This window comes from Camelus bactrianus, chromosome 12 (genome assembly GCF_048773025.1).
Source record: "Camelus bactrianus isolate YW-2024 breed Bactrian camel chromosome 12, ASM4877302v1, whole genome shotgun sequence".
Classification (NCBI taxonomy): Eukaryota; Metazoa; Chordata; class Mammalia; order Artiodactyla; family Camelidae; genus Camelus; species Camelus bactrianus.
Window position 1 is genome coordinate 26,039,069 of NC_133550.1, and position 19,867 is coordinate 26,058,935.

General features: G+C 38.6%; 1 protein-coding gene and 1 non-coding gene across 2 annotated transcripts in view; both read right to left on the minus strand.

The window, feature by feature from the left end:
- The window catches only part of WIF1 (WNT inhibitory factor 1), a 65,642-nt gene that overhangs the window by 29,143 nt on the left and 16,632 nt on the right, over positions 1-19,867 (minus strand). The window lies entirely within an intron of this gene.
- On the minus strand, positions 4,245-4,316 carry TRNAA-GGC (transfer RNA alanine (anticodon GGC)). Its single transcript has one exon. It is a non-coding gene; the product is annotated as a tRNA-Ala (tRNA).

The window sequence follows — 19,867 nt, forward strand, 5'->3', positions numbered from 1 at the left end:
CATACCACATGCCAGGACTTATTCTAAATATTTGTATTCATAGTACATTTAATGATGGAAAAGAGCTGAGTGAATAGAGTGCAAATATGCTGAAAATAAAACATTTCAGTAGTTATATTGCTTCAAATTCCACGTTACCACTTGTTGCTCCAAAATTGTATCTTTGAGCTTTATCACATTACAAACTAAATGTGTGTTTATATATGAATGACATATTTTAAAACTGCATTTATAAAAACTAACGTTCATTCATTGTCACATTTTTTTCTCTGTGAGCTACCATAAGATCTTGTGTATATATATGTTCATGTATAACTGAAAAATTGTGCTCTACACTGGAATTTGACACAACATTGTAAAATGATTATAAATCAATACACAATGTTAAAAAAAACATAATTTCAGTAAGTCTTAAAAACCATTTTCTGCATTAATAAGAAAAAGGATGAAAGACTAGATACCAAGATTAAAACAATGACTGTGCAGAACTGATGGTAACTGATTTTTTTTTCCTTTCCTCTCTTTTCCAAATTTTCTACATGTGGTTCCACACCTTTTATAGTGAAATAAATACATTTATTTAAAAACAGACATTAATCATGTACCCTGCTTTCAGTTCTGTGTGGCTGATGATAACCACTGGCTCTATTTGTATAAATCTCTAGTCATAAATGAAATATTCTTCTTGGATGTCTATTTAGTACAGCGATGCTCATAGAACCTTTTATTTAAATCTCTTGCATGTCTCCGTGAAAGTGTGCTTTAAGAAAACAAGACTCAGTATTTAAGTAGCTTCTGAGTATCTCTTTCAAAAGCCTTTGATGATGTTCACGGAATGTGAGACTGAAAGAATTTCCCTCAGCGTCCTATACATAACTTCATAGAACCTTTGGATCTCCTGTTGTTGCTTTTGAGTATGGTCAGGTGAAGTAGGTTGGGAAGCTTAAATCCATTATTTTTGGTACCAGAGAGTTCATAATTAGCATTGGCATGACCGCCTCACAGGATATAGCTATGTTTAATGAACTTCTCCGGCCAGCCAATACTCTCATCTTATCAATGACAAGTTTCACACTAGAGGTTTTAGGGTGTCCTTGGGATTTCTTTGAGAATCAGTAAACATCATGGCTTTTCTACTACAATTCTAAGACTGTATCACAAGGCAGGAACTGGCTGAAACAGTGTCTTCTCCTTCAATTTCATTAGCAAAAGGCAGTTGCCAGAAAGAACCTTTTTTTATTTGGCTTTCTTTTTAGAGATAGCAAAGTTCCTATAATCTCCAAAATATATAATTTTCTTCGTACTTGGTATTTATTTTTTAAAAGGAGCTTGTTCATGTCCATGTCCATTGCCTTCTTAAAAATCCAACGTGAAAACCACTTAGAAACCAATCAACCATTTGTCTGATCTTGACACTGACTTCTTTCAGGGGTTCACTCTGGTGTTATAAAGCAACCTACCAAAACCACCAATACCATACAAATACTTTTACAAATAAATTATCATCAACATGAGATAGAGGATGAGTTATATTCCTCATTTAACTTAAAGGCTTAACTGTTTCCCCCAAAGTCATAGAAAATGGCTGATGAAATAAGTGATAGATTTATGAATGTCATATTATAATTTTGAGACAGGACTTTCTGTTTTAATTTTATTTATAATATAATAAATATTCTTAGTCCTAAACCTCTCCCCTGGAAAAACTGATCTGGGGGCAAATAAAACCTAAATTCTATGCCAAAAAGAACAGAGAGCTAGCTTTAAAGTTTGGGAACAAGTTTCACAAACTGCAGATTTATTACTGAGATAAAAGGAACTCAGAGCATGAACTGTACTAGGGAGGTGGCATACTGGAGAGCATGAAACCTCTATTAGGAAAAAGTACATTTTGTTTCATTAAGTGACACTAGTGGAAAGTCAGGTAGAGGTAACTAGAGTGCTTATTTGGGAAACGCATGAAAAGACTGCCTTGTATTCAAACAAAGAATGGGTCTATTCAGAAGAATAATTCACTTCTAAATTAAGTTGCTGAGAAATCTTGCTGGCCTGGTTTGCCATGCAGTAAATTTTCTTTTCATAGAGAAATATAAAAGACACCCAAATATTATCAAGAAAGGAGTGCTGGAGGCCGTTTAACTTGCTTCCAAGCGACTTGGCTGAATATTAGGGTTGTTCCTTCCAGAAGAGATGAAGACATCATTTAAACAGCAAAATGGGACAACTCAGAAGGCCTTCACTCTGGCACTCTTTTCTGGGTAGACATGAAGAAATGAAGCGGAGAACTGCATTAACCATTGGAAGGAATGGAGAGAATCCAGTATTTCTTTTCCATCTTTGAAGTTTGGAGTTTATGGTGCACACTTAATCTAATAAGCACAATAATTGCAGGAACCTCTGAGTTAAGAATCAAAGGTTCTTCGTAAAACCATGGCTCTCAAACCTCTTTTAACTTCATGTCTTATGATGCGGATATAAGCATTCATGGGAAAACACTAAAACAATATAGGTATCAGATTTGTCCCAAAGAAAATTTCAGGTGATTTAAAAAGATAGAACTTACTGCCATAAAGCTTGAAATCTTACAAATAACTTTTGTGGAGTGTTTACCATACTCCAGTCACTGAATTCTTACAGGTTACTGTTACTATAGCATACAGGCGTGTTCAGATTAGCCAGGCCCCAAGTAGGAGAACCACCAAAGGAGTATAAAATAGCTCCTATATGGTATGTGAAAGGCCAGAAGAAATCTACTAAAATAAGCAAGAATGGAAAATAGTTCAATGTTAAAGTACCAAACAAAACGAACGAGCGTGCCCAATGCTTAAAATAATCTGACGCCTGAATGTCTAGACTGAAAATTGCCAGATCTCACATTCTTCCCTGGCATTCTTCTTGTCACCTCTCTGCAAAATTTCATCCTTCAAACTCAAAACTCGTTACCCTTGGAGTCTGCAACAGTCTGCTGATTCTTCTCCCACATCTTGATCTTCCTGTGTGTCCTTATGAAGTTTCCTCTCAGTTCATACTCTCAGAAAATCATTAAGACTCAAGCCTCAGCTCTTCACTCTTTATTTTCAGTCATAAAACGCCTGCACTTTCACAGATTGAATTATTTCCTTCTGTGCAATGATGCTCAGTGTGAACCATTCACACTGCCCCATGGCCATGCTTGTGCACATGGCGCCCCATTCATCACCTTCCCAAACCAGCTTCCTCACCTCATTGCTCTATATCTGTCAATCAGTATCACCATTTTTCCAGTAACAGCAAACCTCAGAATTGCTTTTTCTTGCCTCTACCTCATCTCCCGATAGCCAGACACCCAAATCTTATCCTTTCTCTTCTCATATCCTCTTTTGATTCTGCTTCTTCATTTCATTCCTACTGCTTCCACCCTAACCCAGCTTTTATTTCCTTGAGGTGGCATTATTGTAACATTTCTTAAATATTCTTCTTGCCTGCCCCTTTAAAATATCTGCCATAACATAAGCCAGTATGTCTAATTAGAACATCACTGTTTTATTTAAGTATCATTGACTGACAATATTGTGTTAGTTTCAGGTGTTCCACATGGTGATTCACTATTTTTGCAGACTGTATTCCATTATAGGTTATTACAAGATAATGGGTATAATTCCCTATGCTATACAGTATATCCTTGTTGCTTATCTATTTTATATATAGTAATTTATATTTCTTAATCCTGTACCCCTAATTTGCCCCTCCCCTTCCCTCACCCCTTTGGTACCACATGTTTGTTTTCTGTGTCAGTGAGTCTGTGTCTGTTTTGCACATACATTTATTTGTATTATTTTTTAGATTCCACATGTAATTAATATATAGTTTTCTATATTTTTCTGTCTGACTTATTTCACTAAGCATAATATTCTCTAGGTCCACCCATGTTGTTGCAAATGGCAGTATCTCATTCTTTTTTATGGCTGAGTAATATTCCATTTTATGTATAAACCACATCTTCTTAATCCAATCATCTGTTGACGGACACTTGAGTATCTTCCATGTCTGGACTATAGTAAATAGTGCTACTATGAATGTTGGGGTGTATGTATCTTTATAAATTAGTATTGCTTTTGCCATATCACAGTCCTTTCCTATCGCTCCTTACCTACAGGATAAAGCCTTTAGCCTTACCTGTGATAGCACTTAAACCAGCCTAGCCCTTAAACATGTACCATCATGTATTATTATAAAACTTTTCTTTTTTTTTTTTTTTCGCTTAACAGAGGCACTGGGGATTGAACCCAGGACCTTGTGTACGCCAAGCACATGCTCTACCACTGAGCTATACCCCTCCACCCCCTTTTTAGATTCCTTTTAATGAAAGTAGTGGGGATTGAACCTAGGGCCTTGTGCATGCTGGGCGTGTGCTCTACCACTGAGCTATTTCTCTCTCCCCTCTTATTATGAAACTTTTCACGTGAATATATCGTGTACTCTCAAATACATTTTGGATTCTTTATGTTAAGGATGGGATTAAATGTTTTTTCCAACACTCTGTTGGAGATTCACTCAGCCTTGTGCACAGCAAGGTGTTTAGTAAATATTTGCTGGATGCATGAATGACCTACCAAGAAGCATCCAGATGCGTAAAACTGGTGCGTTCCAGAACACTCCGTTGTGGTGAAATGGCATTAGCCTCTGATTCTACAGATAGGCAGCAGCTTCTCTGTTTTGGCAGTTGCTAAATTACTTTCATCAGTCAAAAGATTCTCTTCTACTTTGCTGTGTGGCCAGTCACCACAGCATACACAGAGAATAGAGAACATTTTCGAAAAAGGAGCGATCAAATGAACATTGACATTTGATATCCAGCCAACCTGGGCCTAGTTTGTAACCATTTTATGCTTGTTTGGGGACAAAACTTTAGCAATCAGGCTCCCAGAAAGAATATAAGCAAGCAGTGTAAACAAGGTCCACCTCTGAAACTTGACCTTTGCCCAATGGTCCTCTGGTTCATATTTCCCACTGAGGCCTCTCCTATAGGTTACAGATGTATAATTACAATGACATGCAATTTATACAATTTTAAAAGTTTTTAAGTAAAATTGCATAAATTTACATAAATTCTGCATTCTGTACATCACAATATGCAATTGCAAGGTCACTGAAATATCCACAATAACTTTTTTCTTGCTTTCTTTAGAGACTGGCTTTAAGAGGAACTTGTTTCAGAAACGAAAAGAAAAGGCACCTTCTCATGCAGAGTGGTTATTCAATTATGTCGCTGGCCTTGGATTAAATTGACATTGAATTAACATTGCTTAAGGAGATAATTTCCATCAGCCTAGTTCTTCTGTTCTAGTCATGGCTTTTATACACACTAGACTAGACCACAGTCCCAGGGCTGGGGTGAGGGAGAGAAGTTATTGGAATATGATGGTAATAGCAAGACTTAAGGTCCAAGTAAACACACCCGGGACCACGAGAGTTTTGTAAACTAAAACTGGCAGGAGATCACACAGTTTGGCTTCACATGAATCTGAAATATCTAAGACATTTTCCATTTTTTCCTCCTCGGGTTTGGAATCATCACTGCTCATGCAAACCAGAAACAGACCTGGTTATCTGACAAATCACTGGCTAGTCACTCTTTTAAGATTCCTGAAGATAGGAAAGCAATGCAATAGACAGCTATATTGCTATTTTGCATTAGATAAAGCCAAAAGCTAGGGTTATTGTTGTTGTTGTTTTTTGAAGGAGGGGTTACCCAGGAGTAGAAGAGCAAAGCGTTGGAGAATGGAAAAGGTTTTTTTTTCAGTTCTTCTGAAGACTGAAAAAAAAGGCTATCGGTATAAAGACCGTGTAGGTTCTAAATAAAATACAGCCCCTGTTCAACACACTTTCACCAGACTGCCAAAAGTTCCCATGGAAAGAGCAATATGCAGGCAGCAGAGGGGCTTCTGAAAGTTTCATTCCTCTTTATTCCTCAAGATTTCTGGGACAAGTTCCTCCTTCTCAGAGTAAGCTTGCCCTAATTCAAGTATTTGCCAAGTTATGGGTAGTGCCAACCTAAAAATCAGGCACTAGAGAGACAGACAGTATTGGACAACATTGAGCGGGGTAAGGGACAGGACAGGGTAAAGAAAACTTTATTACAAGTGGTGCAGCTGGCACTCTGGGGACTAGGGACAGTCTCTACAGGGGACACGGGGAAAGAAACCAGGGTGGAGGAACTCAGGAGCGCAGCTGGTTTCTCCTAGATACTAAGACAGAATAATTACTGGAGACCATGGAAGGGCTAATAAAGCAGCAGTATGAATGCAGGTGTTCTAGAGGAGATGGGAGAGGGAGATTTCAGTTCTGGAAAAGGAATACTTTTTCTATTTTTTTCCTTCACATCTCAAGATTTATATCTGAAGATTTCTTTTCTTACAGCTGCAGGAGCAGTCCCTGCAAATTTATGTGGGGGGAAGGGGAGAGAATGTGCTAAAAGTTACTCCTCTAATAATAATTTAAAACCTGAGCCATTACCCTTACACCTCATGCCGTATATTTATTCTTCATCAGTATCTCATTTCCTTGTTCTCACCTTCACACAGCTCGCACAGTGGTGTAATTCAGCACATCACTTTTTTTTTTTTAACAGAATGACATAATGTGTCAAGAAATTTGGGTAATAAAGAGGCAAAGTTAATGTTCCATTACTTCCAGAGTTCTTTATAATGTATAGTTATCTCTAAAGGTATATATTTATTTCTCTCTACTGATAAAAAGTAAGTGTTTGAAATTTTTAACTGACTTAGAAATGTCAGGAGATAGCCTCAGTGACAGCTTTCGAACTATTTAATATTAGGTCATATTTTTCTTAGTTTTAGCTTCAGGTAATTTTCTGAAATTCTTTAATATATTTTTTATTGAATCCACATGGATGGTATTAGCTTAACTTCTTTGATGAAAACCGGGAAAAAAACACACTTTCTGCCTTAACTTCATGTTTTGAAAAAATGCATTAAACTACTTTGGGTAAAGGTTATGAGACATGCCTTAATTTAACTTCTTTGTTCATATAATTTCGATTTCATATATCAGAATACTATATGACAAGATATCTTCCAATGGCCTGTTGTTCTGTTCCTACCAAAGAGACAAACAGAAAGAAAAAAAAAAGTCTGTAACTTCATAATTAGATTTTCAAAATCCAAAATTTAGAGAACCAGTTTTACTAGCAAAAGATTCCAGTAACAGTCATGACTATACATTTTCTTCTACACAGAAAAAGCCACTGCCTAGAACATACAGCACAATCAACATTTTTAATCTTCTAAGCTCCTCCCGATATTTGCCGTTTTAAAATTGTTACTCATACATGCACCCATCATCCTTCTTTAAGAAACAGACAGAACTGAAGCAATTTCCTGGAGAACACTGATGCTGAAAATCCATAATCTGAGGACTGGCTAAATCTACATGGCCAACTCCAGGTGCCCCCGAGTACCCCTGAGCAATTCTTTTAAACATCCCTGGTCTCCCCTTCTCCTACACCCAGCAATTCCATAGATTCCCCAAAGTCCTCTGCCCCATTCCTGCTATCTTCACTCAACTAATGATGAGATCTTGTCCACAAGAAGAGAGACTGCTAGACAGGAATTCTCTCAACTTTCCTCCATCCACCTACAAACAGGCCACATCCATTCAATCCTGTGGCCTTCCCACATCCTCTGAGACTGGCTCCATCAATAATGTCATTTTCTCTCATATATTAATGTGATGAAAGGTTAAAAACTCAACCTTGTCTCTACCAGGCTATCTTTTTTCCCTCCTGTCATTATGATGCTTCCAAAGGACGCTATGCTCATGGCCCCAGGCTTCTTGCCCATCAGTTTTCAGCTCACTACAATACGGCTTTTTTGCCTTCATTACTATTAAATTATTCTCTTAAAAGGTCACTGATGACAACCTTCCAGTTGTTAAATTCATTGAGCACTTTTCCATCTTAATCTCTCTTGTATTCTCTTAAATATTTTAGCACAATCAACTTCTCTTTTGTCTGTTTTTTTTTTTTTTGATCTATATATAGCAACAGTCTCTCTGTGTTTTCCTTCTTCTCTGATCAGTCTTTTCCCTATGACCTTGACCTGCTTCTGTTTTTATAACCGCACCTTACAAAGAGCTCAGAATGTGGCCCATACACCATTCAAGAAGCCATAGCTTTTGTGTTCACATGCATGTAACTATTTTTCTGGGGAGAGTAGACCCTAGCTTTCAACACATTATTAAAGGAGTCCATGACTCAGAAAAAAAAAATTAAGAACCACTGCCTTCAATGTTGATGTTTCCAGGATATAATTTCTGGTCTGTTCTTCCTGCTTCTGCTCTCTTCTTGGGGTATCTCATCTGTTTCCACAACTTCAATTTATACCTACATTTCAATGATCTCCAAATTTTTATCTCCACTTTTCACCCTTCTTCTGAGCTCTAAGTTCATATGGACAGCTGTCTACCAGACATCTCCCCTTGGGCTTAACATGTGAGAACCAAATTCCTAGAATGAACCTGCTCACTTATATTTCTTCAGACAGCAAGTACTATATAACCAATCACCCAAGATATAAACATGGCGGTCTTTCTAGACTACTTTTTCACCAACCACCTCCACAAACTCTCATTGATTCCTCAAATCTATTCCCTTCTTTTCCTTCCCACTGTTTCTACCAAGATTCAGACATTTCTCACCCATGATCCTGTAATTGTCCCCTAACTATCTCCCTGTTAATTAATGATCTCCAGATTTATCCCCTCCAATCTACAGTATCATCCTGCTTTTCCTCCTAAATGCTACCTGGACCACATCACTGCTCCTACTTAAAACCCATAATGATTTCTAATCACAAGGAAGAGTTGAGCTACCACTTTATGTCTTCTCTCATGTCTTTCCTCACAAGTCTTTGATCCAACTATAGCAAGCTCTGAGTCTACGGAAGTGCCATGATCTCTCATGAACCCTGCGCCCGACTCTGTGCTTGGAATGTCTACTCCCTGCCCTTGTCCACCAAGCAAACTTTGACATACCTCTCCCGACTCAGCGGAAATGTCACCCTTTTTGGTAAAACTTTCCCACCCCAGAGGCTCTTTCCTATACTTTTTCTTATCTTTACAATCTTGTTTACTTGTCTCCCTACTCCCTTCTATAGAAAGGACTTTGTCTATTCTTGTTTGAATCCCCAGTGATGAAAATATTTTTGTGGCTCAAAAATCTGTTTATAAAGAATGAATATGGGCTTTAAGTCAAATTAGTCATATCCTAAAAAAATAGGTAAATTATGTATTACCATGTCTAGTCAAGTCATGAAATTCCTGAGTTTAAATGGAACAGAAGCCGAAATATACTTGTGAAGCTTTGTTAAGAGAGGTGAACACTGGGATTCCAATCACAGGTCAGCAGGAAACAGGTGACAGTGAGACCACACACACAGAAACTAAGCTGGTCCTGAGCTGGCTCTGCACTGAGTCAGCAACCAGTCCAAATAACACCATCCAGAGGCTGGGATAAATTTGGGTGAAATTTGGGCTACAGTCAGACCAACTTGGCTCACAGTCTTATTCCACTACTGACTAGCTGGCCTTGGGCATAATCTTAGCTTCTAATTCATTCAACACATATGTGTTGAGTGTGCCAGGCACAATGCCAAGGATGAGTGAAAACAGATCCAGTGTCTGTCCTTTGGGAACTTGCAGGCTGGAAGGGAGTTGATCATTAATCAAATAATTAAAAAATTAAGTCTGTGTTAAAGGACTTCAGAGGATAAATATGTTAGTGCTTTGAATGTGTAACTGGACTTAGCTTGGGGGTCAAGAAAGGCTTGTGTGAGGTCTGCATGAGTGGGAATTAAAGAGCTGAAAGGGGGCAGTGTTTTCAGGAGAGGGAAGAACGGGTGTGTAGGCTCTGACAGGACTTTGGCAAGCATGAAGTGAAGGGGGGCCAGCACCTACTTTATCACATTGTTGCAAGGATTAAAATAATCTGTGTCAAGTAGGTAGCCAACGTTGGCATACAGTAAGCCTTTGGCAAATGGTAGGATCAATACACAGGTCCCTCTGTGGTGGGGTGTGGGGGCAGAAGTTTCCAGACAGTGGGAGAACCATTGGGTAGAATGAAGCAGTCTGGGGATTTCTGGGTTTGGGGGGCTGGAGGAATGTGAACAGGAGGGTTCTCACAGTCCTGAAGGGCATCAGCCGTGTGCTGTGGTTAGAGAGAGAAGAGTTCAAAAGGAGAGCAATGGCGGTGAAAATAGTCTAAAAAACCCTTTCCTTTTCTGCTCATTCCAGATATGAGTTTACAGTTGAGGTTATCCTAGGTAGGCAGAATTGCAATCACCTATTTCTTTAGCTTTAAAACAAGTTAGAAATGTCCTATCAAGCTATTCATTTATAGGAAATTCAGAGGATAGAAGAACAAGTAAAACTACACCACAAAGATGTAGTCAGCAAAATCCAGGCTATGGGAAACTCTACAGGCCAAAACCCAGTCTCCTCAACAAAAATTTGAAGAAACTTAAAAAAAAAAAAAAAAAAAAAAAGGATAATGGAAAGGAAGCATAGATTAAAAGAGACCTAAAAGGCTTATCAACCAATCACAATGTATGGACCTTATTTTTGGATTCCCATTCAAATAAGCAAACCTTTAAAAATGTATGATGTTTAGGAGAGATAGTTGGAAATTTAAACACTAACTGACTATTTGTTTATATGAGAGAATTATTTTTAATGTTTTTGTGGGGTTTTTAAAAGTTATCCTTATAGGTACATACTAAAATATTTATAGATGAAGTGATACGATACCCGAGATTGTTTCAAAATACTCTGGGAATGGGAACTAGGTGGGGAGTATAGACGAAACAAGACTGGCCATGAGTTAATCATTCCTGGCTTTGGGTGATGGATACATGGGTGTTCATGTTTCTATTCTTTATTTGTATATGTTTGAAATTTTCCATCAAAAAAGCTTTTAAAAAAGAAAACGGAGTCTCATATTGGCATCAGTGTTAAACAAATAGCTTCCGCTTACAGAGAATAACAAATTCCAAATGATACGGCAAAGCTTCCCCTCTGGCAGGATGCTCCTAACCAAGGCTCCGCACCCACTCTGGTCCAGACACACTAGCTTCCTTGCTGTTTCCTTAGAGTGCCAGGTACATACCCACGTGAGGAGCTCGGCACTAACTATTTCTTCTGCTGGGGTGCCCTGCTCCCAGATATCCACATGGCTTGCTCCCTGAATTTTATTCTGGTCTCACATAAAATGTCATCTCATCCAAGCTGCTTTGCTATTCATCCTTTCTGAAATAGCAACCCTCACCATGCGTATTTTTATTTTCTGATTTATATTTCCACATAGCACTTATGTCACTTGTTATATGTCCATTTAAACGTTTAAAAATCGTCTCCTCCTATTCACTACGTGGAGAGAAAGTGGGGCCAGCATTTCACCTCTTGCTCACTGCTGCATCCCTAGCACCTGGAGCAGCGTCCCCCACGTCGGAAGTGCTTGATCAATATTCATAGGATGAATGAGAGAAGGAATGAATAGAGAAAGATCAGCTAAATACAATGACCTATTGTTCTCTTTATGTTTCAATTTAGAAAGGTTTTGTTATTAATTAATTGAAATTAATTTACTTTAAAACTTTGCCTTCATCAGAACTACTGGCTGAAATTGATCCCTAGGGTAAAAGGCAAAATCAAACATGCTTTTGGAAATATAAACACAGTCTAACTTAACCACAATAACATTTTACCTATTGTCTGATTTCTTTCCATTCAAATTGTAATACAGGAAGTTGGTTGTATGGGATAAAACACTGGATTTAATTTAAGCAGAAGCAAATACATTTAGCCCTCTATATCCATGAGTTTCACATCCATGGATTCAACCAACCCGGGACAAAACTGCGGAGCGAAACAATGGATATGGAGGGCTGACTGTATTCATTGCACTGCACCACTTTTTATACTAAGGGACCAGAGCACCGTTGGATTTTGGTGTCCGTGGGGCCTCCTGGAACCAATACCCTGTGAATCCCAAAGGGCAACTGTACTCTTATTTCCTTAAGAAAGTTCAGGCAAAGAGTAGTGTTAGCAGAATTTCTCAAAGACAGGAACTGAGACTTCCGTACCTCTCACCTTGCTTAACACTGTACTGTATACCTGACAATACAGGCAATGAACACTACTGACTTAAACCAGAACTTTTTTTTTTTACACACTATTTCTATATCAATACAAGTAGGTGAATACGAGCGTCAGAAAGCTGGTAAATAACTGAACAAATACTTGGGGGAAGGCACAGCAGCAGAAAGAACAGTTAGTGTCATGTCCCTCAGGTGGGATGGTCCCTAGGACCATCAGGAAACAGCACGGAGGCCAGTGCGGCAGGACCAGAGTGGATGGGACGCTGTGATTGTGAGCGCCCAGTGGGAGGGGGAAGCACTGCACGATCACAGGCAAAGGAGTCACATCCTCCCAGTGGAGGAACCCAGAAATGTGTCCACACTAACACGGTGAGCACTGAACATCCTCTGGGGCAGAATTAAACACTGAGTGACATCAATGCCCTGCCTCTTATCTTGTCTCACCTTTTCCAGGCCCTCCACCTGCAACCCGGTCACCCAGCCTTGGGGAATGGGAGGTGGTCTAGAGAGAAGAGTCAGCCAGGTCACAGCCAAGGGTGGGGAGGAGTTCTAACCATGAATAAAGATGAGAATTTTTCCTACTACACAGAAATGGATATGTTAATTACGGAAACAAGAATAACCTTAGCACTAAAGTCATCAGAGGACATTTTATTCTTTCTGGCCGACTAGAGAAATCCCAGATCTGCCTGACAATTCATCCAAAGGCCCAGGGGAAGGCAGCCTACAGAGTAGGTTGGGAGGTGCTATTGTGAAAAAGAGTAAAGACTGCTCTCTGTGATTACCCATATTGGCGTTCTGCTTTTTTGGTGTAATAGTTTTAAGCCCTTAGATCCTCATAGAAGGGTTTTTAAGAGCGAAGGAGAGGGCAGCATATTTTTCATTTAAACATTAGCCGACCTCACAGCCTCTCTGTCTTGCCCACTTCAAACATGTCAGAATATTAGGACCAATCTGAACCCCCTACCTTATGACTTTTTAATTATTATGTGACATACTAGCTTTCTCATTTCTAAAAATTATTTCCTGTAATTTATTTAGTACGTGCAGTTCCTTTTCTTAGAGGTAAACCTACTTAGTGATAATCACCGTCTTCTAAGAGCACAGTGAAAGACAGTACTTTACAGTTATGAGGCAGATGCGAGCAGACACCACAGTTAGTCAAGCTGATTCATTAAAAAAAAAAAGGCACATTAAAGCTGAATCAACTGTCATCTTTTAGTGATGACTGTTGATCTGATGTGATGAGAGAAAGTTCACGCACGTGGATGGGTTGATTCAGCTCCTGGACAGTCTGGAACATTGTTAACTCATACAGACTGATTCTGGCCCCAGTTCAAACTTCTGAGCCTTTGTTCTTGGGGCTCAGAGGACAGCTTTGAAGTTCAGGATAAAGCTCTTCTAACACACCATTACCAAAGAATAACCTTTTGATTATGATCTCATGAAAGTATAATCAATAACTTACATAAGTTAAAACCATGGCAAACAGTGACGGTCCTGTAATTGGACCTTTATGAATTCCATATGTTACACTCTCCGCATTAGCTAGCAGCCTTGCATAATATGTATATCTCTTCCCCAAACACAGCCCCTGAACTTTCTTAAAAGGCTATGAAACTTTTCACAGCTACTGTCAGCCTTGAACTCCTCAGGCCCCTAAGCGAGGGCGTGGATACCTAACGGGCAGGATTTTTAAAAAGCTTAAAAGGCCATTTCCCCCAAATCCAACAGACACTCATTTGTATAAAGCAATTTAATCAAAGCCAGTAACTTTTTACTTAAGTGTATAGCTTGTGTGCTTTAAGATAATATATCAGGGTAAAAAGACTTTTCCAGCAAATCACTGTTAAAAACATAAGTGGAAAATGTATTTATTCAGCAAAAGATATGCTCTCATGTGAAGTTCTCAAATGACTGGGACCTGGCTAGGAAGCCATTATGTCATTATCTACATTAGCTAAGATTTATATTTACTTCTCTCTCTTATTAAGCTAAATTACATTATTACTAAATTCAAAATGTAGGTATTTAGTGTAGCTTAATTGGCTTCACTTTGGCAGGAAGGGAAGGAAGCACGCAAGAGAAGATTTGGGAAGAAAAGGACTAATCCAGAGCTGTGGCAGTTTAAAAAAAACAACAAACAAAAAACCAAAAAACCAGCTCTCATCTAGCTAAGGGGATAAAGAAGTCTGAAGTGAAGAAACACTTAATGACAGAATAAAAGATATTCGAAGAAAGATTAGTCCCATCTTTTGGGACTAAACATCAGATCTTTAAAGACAGATGAGTATATAAAGCCAGAAGCAATAAATAAATAGAGGACACATCAAAGGAGTTATTCTTGCATCTTGGCCCCCTCCCTCACAACTAGTACCACCCCCACCCCACCCCAGTGTCACCAATTCAGTTTTGTTACCTGTTACCACGATTTCTTTTTTCTTTTGGAACATATTTGAAAGTTGCCAAACCTAATTTCCAGCAAATGTATACGCCTTTAGAGCTCTTTGTTCAAAATAGCACTACTAAATTTTTTATAACTCTACTGCTACTATATTGAACTTCTCCAATTGTAAATATGTTACTAGCTTTCAAATTAAAATATGAATTACTGACTCACAATGCATTCATTATACCCATCTACATAGAAACGGGATATCTGGCCTCATATCGCCTCTGTTTGACTATAATTACTAAAGGCTGAGACCATAACTATTTACCAGTTTATTTTCAGCAGTCCAACTTCATTTTATAAAAGTAAATTCAAATGTCTTGTGCATGCATGCGCAGACACACACACACACACACACACACACAGATGATCAAAGAAGGCCAGTAACACCATAGGGGAGAGAGATCAGGCTTTTAACATCTTCAGTTTGACTGGTTTTTTTTAAGAAAATATCAGAGATGGTTTTGGTTCCCAGTTATGACAGAGGATAACAGATTACATAAAGAGGAAAAGAAATAGACCAATGACAGAAGTGTATGTACGCAAATCAGCAGGGCCAATATGATCTGCATCAAGATTTGTGTGAATGTCTGGAAATTAAAAAGCACTGAGAAATGGGTCTCCTGTATTCAGGAGAAAAAAAGGATGGCTCTGGAAATTACAGACTAGTCAGCATCAGGATCTGTTCTCATGGCTCTTTTAATACCTAAAAGAACAGCCGAGACATCAACACAGAGTTGCAAGACACAAACAGTGCCTCACAAAACTGATGTCCTTCCTCAGAAGAGAGGACAGGAGCAATGGAGACAGTCTGCCTCTGTTTCAAAATCAGTATTGATTCCTTCCCACAACTGGGACATCCAGCCTTTATACCATTCTGTGGGATGGCTGAACAATCAAATTAAGAGCCACGCCAAAAGCATAAACCTGTGTCAGCCTGGTGTGCATCCCGAATGGTGTTTCATTCAGATCTGTCTTGGACAACCAACCTATTAGATATTCTTATTAGTGACTTTCATAAACAATGTGTGAAGGTGCTCACAAAAGCTGTTGATTTTCTTAAATTAAGTAGATTTTTAATATTCTGGAAGAGAGAAGTATCCAAATCTTAACCAATTAAAATATGATACCATTAAAACTGGAATGAAATGTGCCAACCACTAAAGCCTAACGGGGCAACTGAAATTAGGCAAATCAGTCTGGAAAATCATAGTTTATCACAACCTGAATTTGAGTAATAAATTTTATGCTATATGAAAAAAGTCTATCCCACAGTCATGGATTGGAAGAATAGAATAGAATAAAGAGCCCAGAATTAAGTCTCTGCATATATGGTCAATTAATATTCAACAAGAGGGCCAAGAGCACCCATGTGGGAAAGAACAGTCTCTTCAACATGTTGGAAAAACTGGGTATAAACATGCAGAAAAATGAAATTGGATCCTTATCTTAGATACTACTCATAAAAATTAACTCAAAATGGATCAAGGACTTAAACACAAGACTTGATACCAGGTTTATACAATGTCAGTTCTATGTTTCACTTAGGACTGGATCTTGACTTCATACATCTGATCAAAATGGCGTTCGTTTTCCTTTGAGGGTTTCCATTCTTCCTTCATTTTTGGCCTTTGCAGATTCTTTCTGTTTTTGACAACTGGGCAATGTGGTAATAATTTACTTTTTAAATGTATTCAACTTTTTTGGCTATTTTCACCAAATATATTATTCAATATATCTATTCTACTACATTTCCACTAATAAAAGTCGACTATACAAAAAAAAAAAGTCAACTTGATTACAAAACTTATTGTGTGTAAAATCCTTCCTTCATGCAATGCACTAGGTATAATATTACTATTTTAAATGATATTAATGAATCCAACAAATTCAGAGAAGCATATCAAAAACTTATTAAAACTATTTAGAATGGCTAATGAAGGACTGGTTTGGAAAATTCAGTATTGAGATTGATGACTTTTCTAATTTCATTTTTGTCTATAATTCTTGGTGGGTTTCTTTTATATATATACATATATATACACATATACATATGTGTATATATATATATATATAAAATTCTGGAAAACCAGTCTCTGATGTCTGTGAAGTTTTGCTACATGGCTGTCCTCCAGTCCTTAAAGGTACAACAAAAAGAAATGAGATTTCATTGTAGCAAGTAAGATTCTGGGTGGATATAAAGTGTGGGCCATCAATATGATGAAATTCTGTATAGCTAAAATGACGATGGAATTCTTATAGAAAGTACTTGAAAATCTGGGCTGCACACTTCCTGTGAGAGGCTGACATCCCTTCTGGCTCTACTAGTCCGTGGTTGACCTTAAAATCTCCTGTATTCACAAGCAACCTCCCTCAACATTTCCTCCTCCCTCCTCCTGCTCTGGACTGGTGTGTTGTCTTTTTTTTTTTTTTTTTTGACTTTTTCCATTTCTAAACTTTATCTTTTGTCCATGCTACTCTGTATCACTCTTCCTGATCCCTCCAAAATTGCTTTGTTCCAAAAAAAAATCAAATCTTTCCATTATATTTGTTTCTGAGTTATCTCCCTCCCAGAGAGTAAATATTTCCACAGAACTCTTTCTATTGTCTTTAAAAAAAAAAAAAAAAAAAAAAAGAAGACTCACCTTGGCATCATCTCTTCTGTTTCTGTCTTCAGTGTTTTCCCTCCGTTTTCTTTGGTTGTGCTATATCACTGTGGTAGATACTACTAGAGGAAATTAAAGTTCTAGTATCATGGGGAAAAATCAAGTTTACTAAACGTAAGGAGGAAGGAAAGGGAGAGGGGTTGTCATTCTAAGATTGGTGGATTCTAGGGGAAAGAACTCACCCTCAAGAAGGAGCCAACATTCTAAAACAAATTAAGAGAAGGACAACAGAACATAAGGGTCAGTACACGTTGTGCTAACATAATGTCTTTCCTCCTTCTTAGGCAGCAGACAAAACACCACGCCACTCTATGAACCTGGGCCAGCTTCTCAAAGTCGTGTAAAGACAGTGCTATTTTTAAAGATATATATTATCTGACTTTCAACACTTCAACTCTCACAATAAAGGATCTCAGAGAGCTTTGGAAACAGGTCAGTTTTCACAAAGCCCCTCTAAGGTAAAATGGCAGAACGTGACATTTTAGAGCTGGAAAAATTCTAGGAGATTCATGTAGGGAAACTGAAGGCCATGGAGTTATATTTCCTAGGCCCATCCAGTCAGGACTGGCCCAGCATGCTTTCCATCATACCACTCTTCCTCCCTACCAACCATTTCCATTATGCTAATGTTGAAATTAAAAAAGAAAAAACTCACACTGATATTGGCCTGAGATTTGGCCAATTGTTAAATATCTACCATGTCCTAGGCACTGTGCTGGGTGAAACATATCATGGCCAGAACTGAGTTCCCATCCCATCCGGCTATTGGCCCCGAGTTGAACATTTAAAGGGTGTGTGTGTGTGTGTGTGTGTGTGTGTGTGTGTGTGTGTCTGTCTGTCTGTCTGTCTGTCTGTCTGTCTGTCTGTCTGTCTATGTTTTGGACTGGATAACACAAAAACAGATCATCGGATTTCCTCATACTCCATTCCAGGAGAAAAATTATGGGCAATTCTTTCCTTCCACATTTTATGGGGCTGTTGGATTGTGATGTGGCCATGCTGCACCTTCTCACAGCCTTAAGTTTCAGACTGGGGAAGGGAAAAGCTCTGCTCCGGCTGTCAGAAGATATGTGCTCCTTTGCCAGCTCTGTGTCTAGCTTTCTCTGTGATCCTCAGAAAGTCAATCATCATCTCTGGTCTTTGATTTTTCTCATCTGAAAAATAAGGTGTTTGGAAGGAATCTCAAAGATGCCTTCCCTTTTAAGAGGTTATGATTCTAAGTGGAGTCAGCCCTTGACAAATTCTTCCAAGATTCAACAGAGTCCCAAGCATTTGGGAAGAATATAGTTCATCCTGCATAGATAACTAGGGAGAGAACTGGGCTCAGTAAAGACTTAGTTCTCATTGTTAAAGTCTCAGCACCTCAGTTCTGTGCTCTTGGTGATCTAAGACTCACCACTCATTAGAGTCACCTGCTCAGAAGCATATGCAAACCTGGATATTCACAGCACAGATATCCTTGGATGCACACCTCTGTTTTTACCAGTATCTGATGTTTTCAAAGTGCAGAGATACATTTTGATAACCAGTTGATGAGATTACTCAGAGCAAGCCACCGGGATGGTTGAGAATGATTTCCCTCCGTCAGGCTGGCCCACTTCCCTTCTGCTCACCACGTGTTCACGGCAGATTTCACTCCAAAAAGCATGTGAGGGCTCCTGCCTTTGAAGTGGCTGCGATGCTCAGTATCAGAGAAGCCAGCAGTTTATAAACAATAATTTGAGTCTACCTACCAGGTTTATTTCCTCCTGAACATTTTATTCCACTGAGAGCAAATTCAGCAGAGGTTGACACTTCAAAGGCTAAAAATGCACAGTATTTACTCAGATATCAAGACTGCAGGATCTAGTGAAACCAGCTCTTTAGCTGCCTGAGTACTTTCTCTTAAACTTCCCCCGAGATCTACTCTTTCCCCTTCTACCCACTTGGATGTACAGCTCTGATTAGCAAATGAATTTGTCTCCCCTTTCACAGAAGGCCTGTAAGAGTTCCCTTGTTTTGATAAATGGAGCAAATACACCATTCTTCCTCTTACAAAGTGTTACGTTCTACCCACTGATGACAGTAACTCTCTAGGCTTTGAAGCTGATCTACTTGCTAATCCCTCTCTGCCTTGTCCCTCTGAAACGTGAGGAAATCCTACTGCTGAGCGTCTAGAGAATAAATTACTTAATATATTTTTTAAAATAGTTTTTAAAGAGTATACAGGCAAAAATAGATGTTCCAGTCACCGTCATTTCAAAATATTTTTGGGTAACTATATCTACATTTGTATATGAAGCACGCAGAGAGACTCATAAATATTTATCCCTATTCGTTTTAAATGAGTAGAATATGTATTTGGTTGCAACGTTGAAAAGAAATGACCTGTTTTACTCTTTAGAAATCACCCACTCATTTTGTATTTGTAGACTAGAAGTATAATTTATAATTAGCATCTATCTGAGGAGTCTTATCTTCACAATTAATAATCATCCCTACGCAGAGCTCTTTACCTTGGCGGAACTTAACATCCCTGTGTGGAAGAGGAGAGCCCCTTGCTGATCCCCCACTGCCCCCTACAGTATGAACTTCCCCCTGGGATAAACTTGTCAGAA